This window comes from Chiloscyllium punctatum, chromosome 27, assembly GCF_047496795.1.
Source record: "Chiloscyllium punctatum isolate Juve2018m chromosome 27, sChiPun1.3, whole genome shotgun sequence".
Classification (NCBI taxonomy): Eukaryota; Metazoa; Chordata; class Chondrichthyes; order Orectolobiformes; family Hemiscylliidae; genus Chiloscyllium; species Chiloscyllium punctatum.
This window is the reverse complement of record NC_092765.1, coordinates 53,653,599-53,668,270: the sequence shown is the minus strand read 5'-3', so window position 1 is coordinate 53,668,270 and position 14,672 is coordinate 53,653,599.

Sequence of the window (14,672 nt, the reverse complement as noted above, 5' to 3'; positions counted from 1 at the left end):
AAACGTTTTGTTTCAATGAAAAAGCCTGAACTTGTTAATTCAATGAGTAGAGCTTCACACATTGATTCAATACCACGAGTTCAAGGAATAGATTCAATGAAACAAACTGCACCCATTGATTTAATGATAAAAAGTGCATGTGCTAATTCAATGAGTTCAGCTTCTCTCATTGATTCATTTTTTCGAGTTTAAAATTTTCATTTAATGAAACAAGCTGAAACCAGTGAATCAGCCATTGATTTAAACTTCAAGCAGTATTTCAATGAATAAATCGGCATTCTTAGATTTTATAAGACACGTAACTAACTTATGCAGTGAATCAAACCGCTCACATTCATTGAATGAAACAGACTGCACGTCTTAAATCAAAGAGTAGAACTTCTCTTATTTATTCATTATGTCAAGCTTAACTCCTTCATTTAATATAACAAACAGCAATCATTGTGTCAAACCTCAATCATTGATTCAATGAATCAAACGTTATTCATTGAGTCAATGAAAGAAACTTCACTCATTTACGTAGCGATTCCAACTGAATTCATCCATTCAATGAATAAAACAGCACTCATACATTCCATGAAAAAATCTGCACATGCTAATCGAATAAGTAGAGCTTTGCCATTCATTTAATGAAACAAGTTGTATGCTTTCTGTTAAAGAAACCAACTGCATTCATTCATTTAATCAAACAGACTGCTCTCGTTAATTCAATGTGTGGAGCTTCTTTCATTCATTCAATTTTTAAGTTTATCTCATTCATTCAATGTAACAAACTGCAGGTGTTCATTCAATGAGTAGAGCTTCTCACATTGATTCAATACCACGAGTTTAAGGTTTCGATTCAATGAAACAAATTGCACCCATTGATTTAATGACAAAAAGTGCATGCGCTAATTGAATGAGGGCCTCCAGCTTAAAGTTTTAACTTAATGAAACAAGCTGAAACAATTGAATCAGTCATTTATTTAAACTTCAATCATAGATTCAATGAATCAAACGGTAATCTTAGGTTCAATGAGACAGATCTAACGAACCTTTTTAGTGAAACATACTGCACACATTTATTGAATTTACAGACTGCACGTGTTAACTCAAAGAGTAGAGCTTCTCTTATTTATTCAATATGTCAAGCTTAACTCCTTCATTTAATATAACAAACTGCAATCATTCAATCATTGTGCCAAACTTCAATCATCGATTCAATGAATCAAACGTCATTCATTGATTGAATGAACGAAACTTAACTTATTTATTTAGTGATTCCAAGAGCATGCATCCATTCAATGAATCAAACAGCACTCATTCATTCCATGAAAATATCTGCACATGCTAATCGAATGAGTAGAGCTTTTGCCATTCATTCAATGATACTAGTAGCACGCTTTCTGTCAAAGAAACCAACTGCCTGCATTCATTTCATCAAGCAGATTGCACTTGTTAATTCAATGTGTAGAGCTTCTTTCATTCAGTCAACGTTTCCAGCTTATATCATGCATTCAATGCAACAAACTGCAGGTGTTCATTCAATGAGTACAGCTACTCTCATTTATTCGTTGCCCCTAGCTAAACGTTTTGTTTCAATGAAAAAGCCTGCACTTGTTCATTCAATGAGTAGAGCTTCAAACATTGATTCAATACCACGAGTTCAAGGAATCGATTCAATGAAACAAACTGTACCCATTCATTTAATGATAAAAAGTGCATGTGTTAATTCAAAGAGTACAGCTTCTCTCATTGATTCATTGTTTCGAGTTTAAAGTTTTCACTTAATGAAACAAGCTGAAACCAGTGAATCAGCCATTGAATTAAACTTCAAACAGTAATTCAATGAATCAATCGGCATTCTTAGATTTAATGAGACAGATGTAACTAACTTATGCAGTGAATCAAACCGCTCACATTCATTGAATGAAAAAGACTGCACGTCATAATTCAAAAAGTAGATCTTCTCTTTTTTATTCTTTATGTCAAGCTTAACTCCTTCATTTAATGTAACAAACTGCAAACATTCAATCATTGTGTCAAACCTCAATCATTGATTCAATGAATCAAACCTTATTCATTGATTCAATGAAAGAAACTTCACTCCTTTACTTAGTGATTCTAACAGCATTCATCCATTCAATGAATCAAACAGCACTCATTCATTTCATGAAAAAAGCTGCACATGCTAATCGAATAAGTAGAGCTTTGCCATTCATTTAATGAAACAAGTTGCACGCTTTCTGTCAAAGAAACCGACTGCATGCATTCATTTAATCAAACTGACTGCACTCCTTAATTCAATGTGTAGAGCTTCTTTCATTCATTCAACTTTTTAAGCTTATCTCATTCATTCAATGCAACAAACTGCAGGTGTTCATTCAATGAGTACAGCTTCTCTCAATTATTCAGTGCCTCGAGCTAAACGTTTTGTTTCAATGAAAAAGCCTGAACTTGTTCATTCAATGAGTAGAGCTTCACACATTGATTCAATACCACGAGTTCAAGGAATAGATTCAATTAAACAAACTACACCCATTCATTTAATGATAAAAAGTGCATGTGCGAATTCAATGAGTACAGCTTCTCTCATTGATTCATTGTTTCGAGTTTAAAGTTTTCATTTAATGAAACAAGCTGAAACCAGTGAATCAGCCATTGATTTAAACTTCAAGCAGTAATTCAATGAATCAATCGGCATTCTTAGATTTTATAAGACACATGTAACTAACTTATGCAGTGAATCAAACCGCTAACATTCATTGAATGAAACAGACTGCACGTCTTAAATCAAAGAGTAGAACTTCTCTTATTTATTCATTATGTCAAGCTTAACTCCTTCATTTAATATAACAAACTGCAATCATTGTGTCAAACCTCAATCATTGATTCAATGAATCAAACGTTATTCATTGATTCAATGAAAGAAACTTCACTCATTTACTTAGCGATTCCAACTGAATTCATCCATTCAATGAATAAAACAGCACTCATTCTTTCCATGAAAAAATCTGCACATGCTAATCGAATAAGTAGAGCTTTGCCATTCATTTAATGAAACAAGTTGTATGCTTTCTGTTAAAGAAACCAATTGCATGCATTCATTTAATCAAACAGACTGCTCTCGTTAATTCAATGTGTGGAGCTTCTTTCATTCATTCAATTTTTAAGTTTATCTCATTCATTCAATGTAACAAACTGCAGGTGTTCATTCAATGAGTAGAGCTTCTTACATTGATTCAATGCCACGAGTTTAAGGTTTCGATTCAATGAAACAAATTGCATCCATTGATTTAATGACAAAAAGTGCATGTGCTAATTGAATGAGGGCCTCCAGCTTAAAGTTTTCACTGAATGAAACAAGCTGAAACAATTGAATCAGTCATTTATTTAAACTTCAATCATAGATTCAATGAATCAAACGGTAATCTTAGGTTCAATGAGACAGATCTAACGAACCTTTTTAGTGAAACATACTGCACACATTTATTGAATTTACAGACTGCACGTGTTAACTCAAAGAGTAGAGCTTCTCTTATTTATTCAATATGTCAAGCTTAACTCCTTCATTTAATATAACAAACTGCAATCATTCAAGCATTGTGCCAAACTTCAATCATTGATTCAATGAATCAAACGTCATTCATTGATTGAATGAACAAACTTAACTTATTTATTTAGTGATTCCAAGAGCATGCATCCATTCAATGAATCAAACAGCACTCATTCATTCCATGAAAATATCTGCACATGCTAATCGAATGAGTAGAGCTTTTGCCATTCATTCAATGATACTAGTTGCACGCTTTCCGTCAAAGAAACCAACTGCCTGCATTCATTTCATCAAGCAGATTGCACTTGTTAATTCAATGTGTAGAGCTTCTTTCATTCAGTCAACGTTTCCAGCTTATATCATGCATTCAATGCAACAGACTGCAGGTGTTCATTCAATGAGTACAGCTACTCTCATTTATTCGTTGCCCCTAGCTAAACGTTTTGTTTCAATGAAAAAGCCTGCACTTGTTCATTCAATGAGTAGAGCTTCACACATTGATTCAATACCACGAGTTCAAGGAATCGATTCAATGAAACAAACTGTACCCATTCATTTAATGATAAAAAAGTGCATGTGTTAATTCAAAGAGTACAGCTTCTCTCATTGATTCATTGTTTCGAGTTTAAAGTTTTCACTTAATGAAACAAGCTGAAACCAGTGAATCAGCCATTGATTTAAACTTCAAACAGCAATTCAATGAATCAATCGGCATTCTTAGATTTAATGAGACAGATGTAACTAACTTATGCAGTGAATCAAACCGCTCACATTCATTGAATGAAAAAGACTGCACGTCATAATTCAAAAAGTAGATCTTCTCTTTTTTATTCATTATGTCAAGCTTAACTCCTTCATTTAATGTAACAAACTGCAAACATTCAATCATTGTGTCAAACCTCAATCATTGATTCAATGAATCAAACCTTATTCATTGATTCAATGAAAGAAACTTCACTCATTTACTTAGTGATTCTAACAGCATTCATCCATTCAATGAATCAAACAGCACTCATTCATTTCATGAAAAAAGCTGCACATGCTAATCGAATAAGTAGAGCTTTGCCATTCATTTAATGAAACAAGTTGGACGCTTTCTGTGAAAGAAACCGACTGCATGCATTCATTTAATCAAACTGACTGCACTCCTTAATTCAATGTGTAGAGCTTCTTTCATTCATTCAACTTTTTAAGCTTATCTCATTCATTCAATGCAACAAACTGCAGGTGTTCATTCAATGAGTACAGCTTCTCTCAATTATTCAGTGCCTCGAGCTAAACGTTTTGTTTCAATGAAAAAGCCTGAACTTGTTCATTCAATGAGTAGAGCTTCACACATTGATTCAATACCACGAGTTCAAGGAATAGATTCAATTAAACAAACTACACCCATTCATTTAATGATAAAAAGTGCATGTGCTAATTCAATGAGTACAGCTTCTCTCATTGATTCATTGTTTCGAGTTTAAAGTTTTCATTTAATGAAACAAGCTGAAACCAGTGAATCAGCCATTGATTTAAACTTCAAGCAGTAATTCAATGAATCAATCGGCATTCTTAGATTTTATAAGACACATGTAACTAACTTATGCAGTGAATCAAACCGCTCACATTCATTGAATGAAACAGACTGCCCGTCTTAAATCAAAGAGTAGAACTTCTCTTATTTATTCATTATGTCAAGCTTAACTCCCTCATTTAATATAACAAACTGCAATCATTGTGTCAAACCTCAATCATTGATTCAATGAATCAAACGTTATTCATTGATTCAATGAAAGAAACTTCACTCATTTACTTAGCGATTCCAACTGAATTCATCCATTCAATGAATAAAACAGCACTCATTCATTCCATGAAAAAATCTGCACATGCTAATCGAATAAGTAGAGCTTTGCCATTCATTTAATGAAACAAGTTGTATGCTTTCTGTTAAAGAAACCAACTGCATGCATTCATTTAATCAAACAGACTGCTCTCGTTAATTCAATGTGTGGAGCTTCTTTCATTCATTCAATTTTTAAGTTTATCTCATTCATTCAATGTAACAAACTGCAGGTGTTCATTCAATGAGTAGAGCTTCTCACATTGATTCAATACCACGAGTTTAAGGTTTCGATTCAATGAAACAAATTGCACCCATTGATTTAATGACAAAAAGTGCATGTGCTAATTGAATGAGGGCCTCCAGCTTAAAGTTTTCACTGAATGAAACAAGCTGAAACAATTGAATCAGTCATTTATTTAAACTACAATCATAGATTCAATGAATCAAACGGTAATCTTAGGTTCAATGAGACAGATCTAACGAACCTTTTTAGTGAAACATACTGCACACATTTATTGAATTTACAGACTGCACGTGTTAACTCAAAGAGTAGAGCTTCTCTTATTTATTCAATATGTCAAGCTTAACTCCTTCATTTAATATAACAAACTGCAATCCATCAATCATTGTGCCAAACTTCAATCATTGATTCAATGAATCAAACGTCATTCATTGATTGAATGAACGAAACTTAACTTATTTATTAAGTGATTCCAAGAGCATGCATCCATTCAATGAATCAAACAGCACTCATTCATTCCATGAAAATATCTGCACATGCTAATCGAATGAGTAGAGCTTTTGCCATTCATTCAATGATACTAGTTGCACGCTTTCTGTCAAAGAAACCAACTGCCTGCATTCATTTCATCAAGCAGATTGCACTTGTTAATTCAATGTGTAGAGCTTCTTTCATTCAGTCAACGTTTCCAGCTTATATCATGCATTCAATGCAACAAACTGCAGGTGTTCATTCAATGAGTACAGCTACTCTCATGTATTCGTTGCCCCTAGCTAAACGTTTTGTTTCAATGAAAAAGCCTGCACTTGTTCATTCAATGAGTAGAGCTTCACACATTGATTCAATACCACGAGTTCAAGGAATCGATTCAATGAAACAAACTGTATCCATTCATTTAATGATAAAAAGTGCATGTGTTAATTCAAAGAGTACAGCTTCTCTCATTGATTCATTGTTTCGAGTTTAAAGTTTTCACTTAATGAAACAAGCTGAAACCAGTGAATCAGCCATTGATTTAAACTTCAAACAGTAATTCAATGAATCAATCGGCATTCTTAGATTTAATGAGACAGATGTAACTAACTTATGCAGTGAATCAAACCGCTCACATTCATTGAATGAAAAAGACTGCACGTCTTAATTCAAAAAGTAGATCTCCTCTTTTTTATTCATTATGTCAAGCTTAAATCCTTCATTTAATGTAACAAACTGCAAACATTCAATCATTGTGTCAAACCTCAATCATTGATTCAATGATTCAAACCTTATTCATTGATTCAATGAAAGAAACTTCACTCATTTACTTAGTGATTCTAACAGCATTCACCCATTCAATGAATCAAACAGCACTCATTCATTTCATGAAAAAAGCCGCACATGCTAATCGAATAAGTAGACCTTTGCCATTCATTTAATGAAACAAGTTGGACGCTTTCTGTCAAAGAAACCGACTGCATGCATTCATTTAATCAAACAGACTGCACTCGTTAATTCAATGTGTAGAGCTTCTTTCATTCATTCAACTTTTTAAGCTTATCTCATTCATTCAACGCAACAAACTGCAGGTGTTCATTCAATGAGTACAGCTTCTCTCAATTATTCAGTGCCTCGAGCTAAACGTTTTGTTTCAATGAAAAAGCCTGAACTTGTTATTTCAATGAGTAGAGCTTCACACATTGATTCAATACCACGAGTTCAAGGAATAGATTCAATGATACAAACTGCACCCATTCATTTAATGATAAAAAGTGCATGTGCTAATTCAATGAGTACAGCTTCTCTCATTGATTCATCGTTTCGAGTTTAAAGTTTTCATTTAATGAAACAAGCTGAAACCAGTGAATCAGCCATTGATTTAAACTTCAAGCAGTAATTCAATGAATCAATCGGCATTCTTAGATTTTATTAGACACATGTAACTAACTTATGCAGTGAATCAAACCGCTCACATTCATTGAATGAAACAGACTGCACGTCTTAAATCAAAGAGTAGAACTTCTCTTATTTATTCATTATGTCAAGCTTAACTCCTTCATTTAATATAACAAACTGCAATCATTGTGTCAAACCTCAATCATTGATTCAATGAATCAAACGTTATTCATTGATTCAATGAAAGAAACTTCACTCATTTACTTAGCGATTCCAACTGAATTCATCCATTCAATGAATAAAACAGCACTCATTCATTCCATGAAAAAATCTGCACATGCTAATCGAATAAGTAGAGCTTTGCCATTCATTTAATGAAACAAGTTGTATGCTTTCTGTTAAAGAAACCAACTGCATGCATTCATTTAATCAAACAGACTGCTCTCGTTAATTCAATGTGTGGAGCTTCTTTCATTCATTCAATTTTTAAGTTTATCTCATTCATTCAATGTAACAAACTGCAGGTGTTCATTCAATGAGTAGAGCTTCTCACATTGATTCAATACCACAGTTTCGATTCAATGAAACAAATTGCACCCATTGATTTAATGACAAAAAGTGCATGTGCTAATTGAATGAGGGCCTCCAGCTTAAAGTTTTCACTGAATGAAACAAGCTGAAACAATTGAATCAGTCATTTATTTAAACTTCAATCATAGATTCAATGAATCAAACGGTAATCTTAGGTTCAATGAGACAGATCTAACGAACCTTTTTAGTGAAACATACTGCACACATTTATTGAATTTACAGACTGCACGTGTTAACTCAAAGAGTAGAGCTTCTCTTATTTATTCAATATGTCAAGCTTAACTCCTTCATTTAATATAACAAACTGCAATCATTCAATCATTGTGCCAAACTTCAATCATTGATTCAATGAATCAAACGTCATTCATTGATTGAATGAACAAACTTAACTTATTTATTTAGTGATTCCAAGAGCATGCATCCATTCAATGAATCAAACAGCACTCATTCATTCCATGAAAATATCTGCACATGCTAATCGAATGAGTAGAGCTTTTGCCATTCATTCAATGATACTAGTTGCACGCTTTCCGTCAAAGAAACCAACTGCCTGCATTCATTTCATCAAGCAGATTGCACTTGTTAATTCAATGTGTAGAGCTTCTTTCATTCAGTCAACGTTTCCAGCTTATATCATGCATTCAATGCAACAGACTGCAGGTGTTCATTCAATGAGTACAGCTACTCTCATTTATTCGTTGCCCCTAGCTAAACGTTTTGTTTCAATGAAAAAGCCTGCACTTGTTCATTCAATGAGTAGAGCTTCACACATTGATTCAATACCACGAGTTCAAGGAATCGATTCAATGAAACAAACTGTACCCATTCATTTAATGATAAAAAAGTGCATGTGTTAATTCAAAGAGTACAGCTTCTCTCATTGATTCATTGTTTCGAGTTTAAAGTTTTCACTTAATGAAACAAGCTGAAACCAGTGAATCAGCCATTGATTTAAACTTCAAACAGCAATTCAATGAATCAATCGGCATTCTTAGATTTAATGAGACAGATGTAACTAACTTATGCAGTGAATCAAACCGCTCACATTCATTGAATGAAAAAGACTGCACGTCATAATTCAAAAAGTAGATCTTCTCTTTTTTATTCATTATGTCAAGCTTAACTCCTTCATTTAATGTAACAAACTGCAAACATTCAATCATTGTGTCAAACCTCAATCATTGATTCAATGAATCAAACCTTATTCATTGATTCAATGAAAGAAACTTCACTCATTTACTTAGTGATTCTAACAGCATTCATCCATTCAATGAATCAAACAGCACTCATTCATTTCATGAAAAAAGCTGCACATGCTAATCGAATAAGTAGAGCTTTGCCATTCATTTAATGAAACAAGTTGGACGCTTTCTGTGAAAGAAACCGACTGCATGCATTCATTTAATCAAACTGACTGCACTCCTTAATTCAATGTGTAGAGCTTCTTTCATTCATTCAACTTTTTAAGCTTATCTCATTCATTCAATGCAACAAACTGCAGGTGTTCATTCAATGAGTACAGCTTCTCTCAATTATTCAGTGCCTCGAGCTAAACGTTTTGTTTCAATGAAAAAGCCTGAACTTGTTCATTCAATGAGTAGAGCTTCACACATTGATTCAATACCACGAGTTCAAGGAATAGATTCAATTAAACAAACTACACCCATTCATTTAATGATAAAAAGTGCATGTGCTAATTCAATGAGTACAGCTTCTCTCATTGATTCATTGTTTCGAGTTTAAAGTTTTCATTTAATGAAACAAGCTGAAACCAGTGAATCAGCCATTGATTTAAACTTCAAGCAGTAATTCAATGAATCAATCGGCATTCTTAGATTTTATAAGACACATGTAACTAACTTATGCAGTGAATCAAACCGCTCACATTCATTGAATGAAACAGACTGCCCGTCTTAAATCAAAGAGTAGAACTTCTCTTATTTATTCATTATGTCAATTTAACTCCCTCATTTAATATAACAAACTGCAATCATTGTGTCAAACCTCAATCATTGATTCAATGAATCAAACGTTATTCATTGATTCAATGAAAGAAACTTCACTCATTTACTTAGCGATTCCAACTGAATTCATCCATTCAATGAATAAAACAGCACTCATTCATTCCATGAAAAAAGCTGCACATGCTAATCGAATAAGTAGAGCTTTGCCATTCATTTAATGAAACAAGTTGTATGCTTTCTGTTAAAGAAACCAACTGCATGCATTCATTTAATCAAACAGACTGCTCTCGTTAATTCAATGTGTGGAGCTTCTTTCATTCATTCAATTTTTAAGTTTATCTCATTCATTCAATGTAACAAACTGCAGGTGTTCATTCAATGAGTAGAGCTTCTCACATTGATTCAATACCACGAGTTTAAGGTTTCGATTCAATGAAACAAATTGCACCCATTGATTTAATGACAAAAAGTGCATGTGCTAATTGAATGAGGGCCTCCAGCTTAAAGTTTTCACTGAATGAAACAAGCTGAAACAATTGAATCAGTCATTTATTTAAACTACAATCATAGATTCAATGAATCAAACGGTAATCTTAGGTTCAATGAGACAGATCTAACGAACCTTTTTAGTGAAACATACTGCACACATTTATTGAATTTACAGACTGCACGTGTTAACTCAAAGAGTAGAGCTTCTCTTATTTATTCAATATGTCAAGCTTAACTCCTTCATTTAATATAACAAACTGCAATCCATCAATCATTGTGCCAAACTTCAATCATTGATTCAATGAATCAAACGTCATTCATTGATTGAATGAACGAAACTTAACTTATTTATTAAGTGATTCCAAGAGCATGCATCCATTCAATGAATCAAACAGCACTCATTCATTCCATGAAAATATCTGCACATGCTAATCGAATGAGTAGAGCTTTTGCCATTCATTCAATGATACTAGTTGCACGCTTTCTGTCAAAGAAACCAACTGCCTGCATTCATTTCATCAAGCAGATTGCACTTGTTAATTCAATGTGTAGAGCTTCTTTCATTCAGTCAACGTTTCCAGCTTATATCATGCATTCAATGCAACAAACTGCAGGTGTTCATTCAATGAGTACAGCTACTCTCATGTATTCGTTGCCCCTAGCTAAACGTTTTGTTTCAATGAAAAAGCCTGCACTTGTTCATTCAATGAGTAGAGCTTCACACATTGATTCAATACCACGAGTTCAAGGAATCGATTCAATGAAACAAACTGTACCCATTCATTTAATGATAAAAAGTGCATGTGTTAATTCAAAGAGTACAGCTTCTCTCATTGATTCATTGTTTCGAGTTTAAAGTTTTCACTTAATGAAACAAGCTGAAACCAGTGAATCAGCCATTGATTTAAACTTCAAACAGTAATTCAATGAATCAATCGGCATTCTTAGATTTAATGAGACAGATGTAACTAACTTATGCAGTGAATCAAACCGCTCACATTCATTGAATGAAAAAGACTGCACGTCTTAATTCAAAAAGTAGATCTCCTCTTTTTTATTCATTATGTCAAGCTTAAATCCTTCATTTAATGTAACAAACTGCAAACATTCAATCATTGTGTCAAACCTCAATCATTGATTCAATGATTCAAACCTTATTCATTGATTCAATGAAAGAAACTTCACTCATTTACTTAGTGATTCTAACAGCATTCACCCATTCAATGAATCAAACAGCACTCATTCATTTCATGAAAAAAGCCGCACATGCTAATCGAATAAGTAGACCTTTGCCATTCATTTAATGAAACAAGTTGGACGCTTTCTGTCAAAGAAACCGACTGCATGCATTCATTTAATCAAACAGACTGCACTCGTTAATTCAATGTGTAGAGCTTCTTTCATGCATTCAACTTTTTAAGCTTATCTCATTCATTCAACGCAACAAACTGCAGGTGTTCATTCAATGAGTACAGCTTCTCTCAATTATTCAGTGCCTCGAGCTAAACGTTTTGTTTCAATGAAAAAGCCTGAACTTGTTATTTCAATGAGTAGAGCTTCACACATTGATTCAATACCACGAGTTCAAGGAATAGATTCAATGATACAAACTGCACCCATTCATTTAATGATAAAAAGTGCATGTGCTAATTCAATGAGTACAGCTTCTCTCATTGATTCATCGTTTCGAGTTTAAAGTTTTCATTTAATGAAACAAGCTGAAACCAGTGAATCAGCCATTGATTTAAACTTCAAGCAGTAATTCAATGAATCAATCGGCATTCTTAGATTTTATTAGACACATGTAACTAACTTATGCAGTGAATCAAACCGCTCACATTCATTGAATGAAACAGACTGCACGTCTTAAATCAAAGAGTAGAACTTCTCTTATTTATTCATTATGTCAAGCTTAACTCCTTCATTTAATATAACAAACTGCAATCATTGTGTCAAACCTCAATCATTGATTCAATGAATCAAACGTTATTCATTGATTCAATGAAAGAAACTTCACTCATTTACTTAGCGATTCCAACTGAATTCATCCATTCAATGAATAAAACAGCACTCATTCATTCCATGAAAAAATCTGCACATGCTAATCGAATAAGTAGAGCTTTGCCATTCATTTAATGAAACAAGTTGTATGCTTTCTGTTAAAGAAACCAACTGCATGCATTCATTTAATCAAACAGACTGCTCTCGTTAATTCAATGTGTGGAGCTTCTTTCATTCATTCAATTTTTAAGTTTATCTCATTCATTCAATGTAACAAACTGCAGGTGTTCATTCAATGAGTAGAGCTTCTCACATTGATTCAATACCACAGTTTCGATTCAATGAAACAAATTGCACCCATTGATTTAATGACAAAAAGTGCATGTGCTAATTGAATGAGGGCCTCCAGCTTAAAGTTTTCACTGAATGAAACAAGCTGAAACAATTGAATCAGTCATTTATTTAAACTTCAATCATAGATTCAATGAATCAAACGGTAATCTTAGGTTCAATGAGACAGATCTAACGAACCTTTTTAGTGAAACATACTGCACACATTTATTGAATTTACAGACTGCACGTGTTAACTCAAAGAGTAGAGCTTCTCTTATTTATTCAATATGTCAAGCTTAACTCCTTCATTTAATATAACAAACTGCAATCATTCAAGCATTGTGCCAAACTTCAATCATTGATTCAATGAATCAAACGTCATTCATTGATTGAATGAACAAACTTAACTTATTTATTTAGTGATTCCAAGAGCATGCATCCATTCAATGAATCAAACAGCACTCATTCATTCCATGAAAATATCTGCACATGCTAATCGAATGAGTAGAGCTTTTGCCATTCATTCAATGATACTAGTTGCACGCTTTCCGTCAAAGAAACCAACTGCCTGCATTCATTTCATCAAGCAGATTGCACTTGTTAATTCAATGTGTAGAGCTTCTTTCATTCAGTCAACGTTTCCAGCTTATATCATGCATTCAATGCAACAGACTGCAGGTGTTCATTCAATGAGTACAGCTACTCTCATTTATTCGTTGCCCCTAGCTAAACGTTTTGTTTCAATGAAAAAGCCTGCACTTGTTCATTCAATGAGTAGAGCTTCACACATTGATTCAATACCACGAGTTCAAGGAATCGATTCAATGAAACAAACTGTACCCATTCATTTAATGATAAAAAAGTGCATGTGTTAATTCAAAGAGTACAGCTTCTCTCATTGATTCATTGTTTCGAGTTTAAAGTTTTCACTTAATGAAACAAGCTGAAACCAGTGAATCAGCCATTGATTTAAACTTCAAACAGCAATTCAATGAATCAATCGGCATTCTTAGATTTAATGAGACAGATGTAACTAACTTATGCAGTGAATCAAACCGCTCACATTCATTGAATGAAAAAGACTGCACGTCATAATTCAAAAAGTAGATCTTCTCTTTTTTATTCATTATGTCAAGCTTAACTCCTTCATTTAATGTAACAAACTGCAAACATTCAATCATTGTGTCAAACCTCAATCATTGATTCAATGAATCAAACCTTATTCATTGATTCAATGAAAGAAACTTCACTCATTTACTTAGTGATTCTAACAGCATTCATCCATTCAATGAATCAAACAGCACTCATTCATTTCATGAAAAAAGCTGCACATGCTAATCGAATAAGTAGAGCTTTGCCATTCATTTAATGAAACAAGTTGGACGCTTTCTGTGAAAGAAACCGACTGCATGCATTCATTTAATCAAACTGACTGCACTCCTTAATTCAATGTGTAGAGCTTCTTTCATTCATTCAACTTTTTAAGCTTATCTCATTCATTCAATGCAACAAACTGCAGGTGTTCATTCAATGAGTACAGCTTCTCTCAATTATTCAGTGCCTCGAGCTAAACGTTTTGTTTCAATGAAAAAGCCTGAACTTGTTCATTCAATGAGTAGAGCTTCACACATTGATTCAATACCACGAGTTCAAGGAATAGATTCAATTAAACAAACTACACCCATTCATTTAATGATAAAAAGTGCATGTGCTAATTCAATGAGTACAGCTTCTCTCATTGATTCATTGTTTCGAGTTTAAAGTTTTCATTTAATGAAACAAGCTGAAACCAGTGAATCAGCCATTGATTTAAACTTC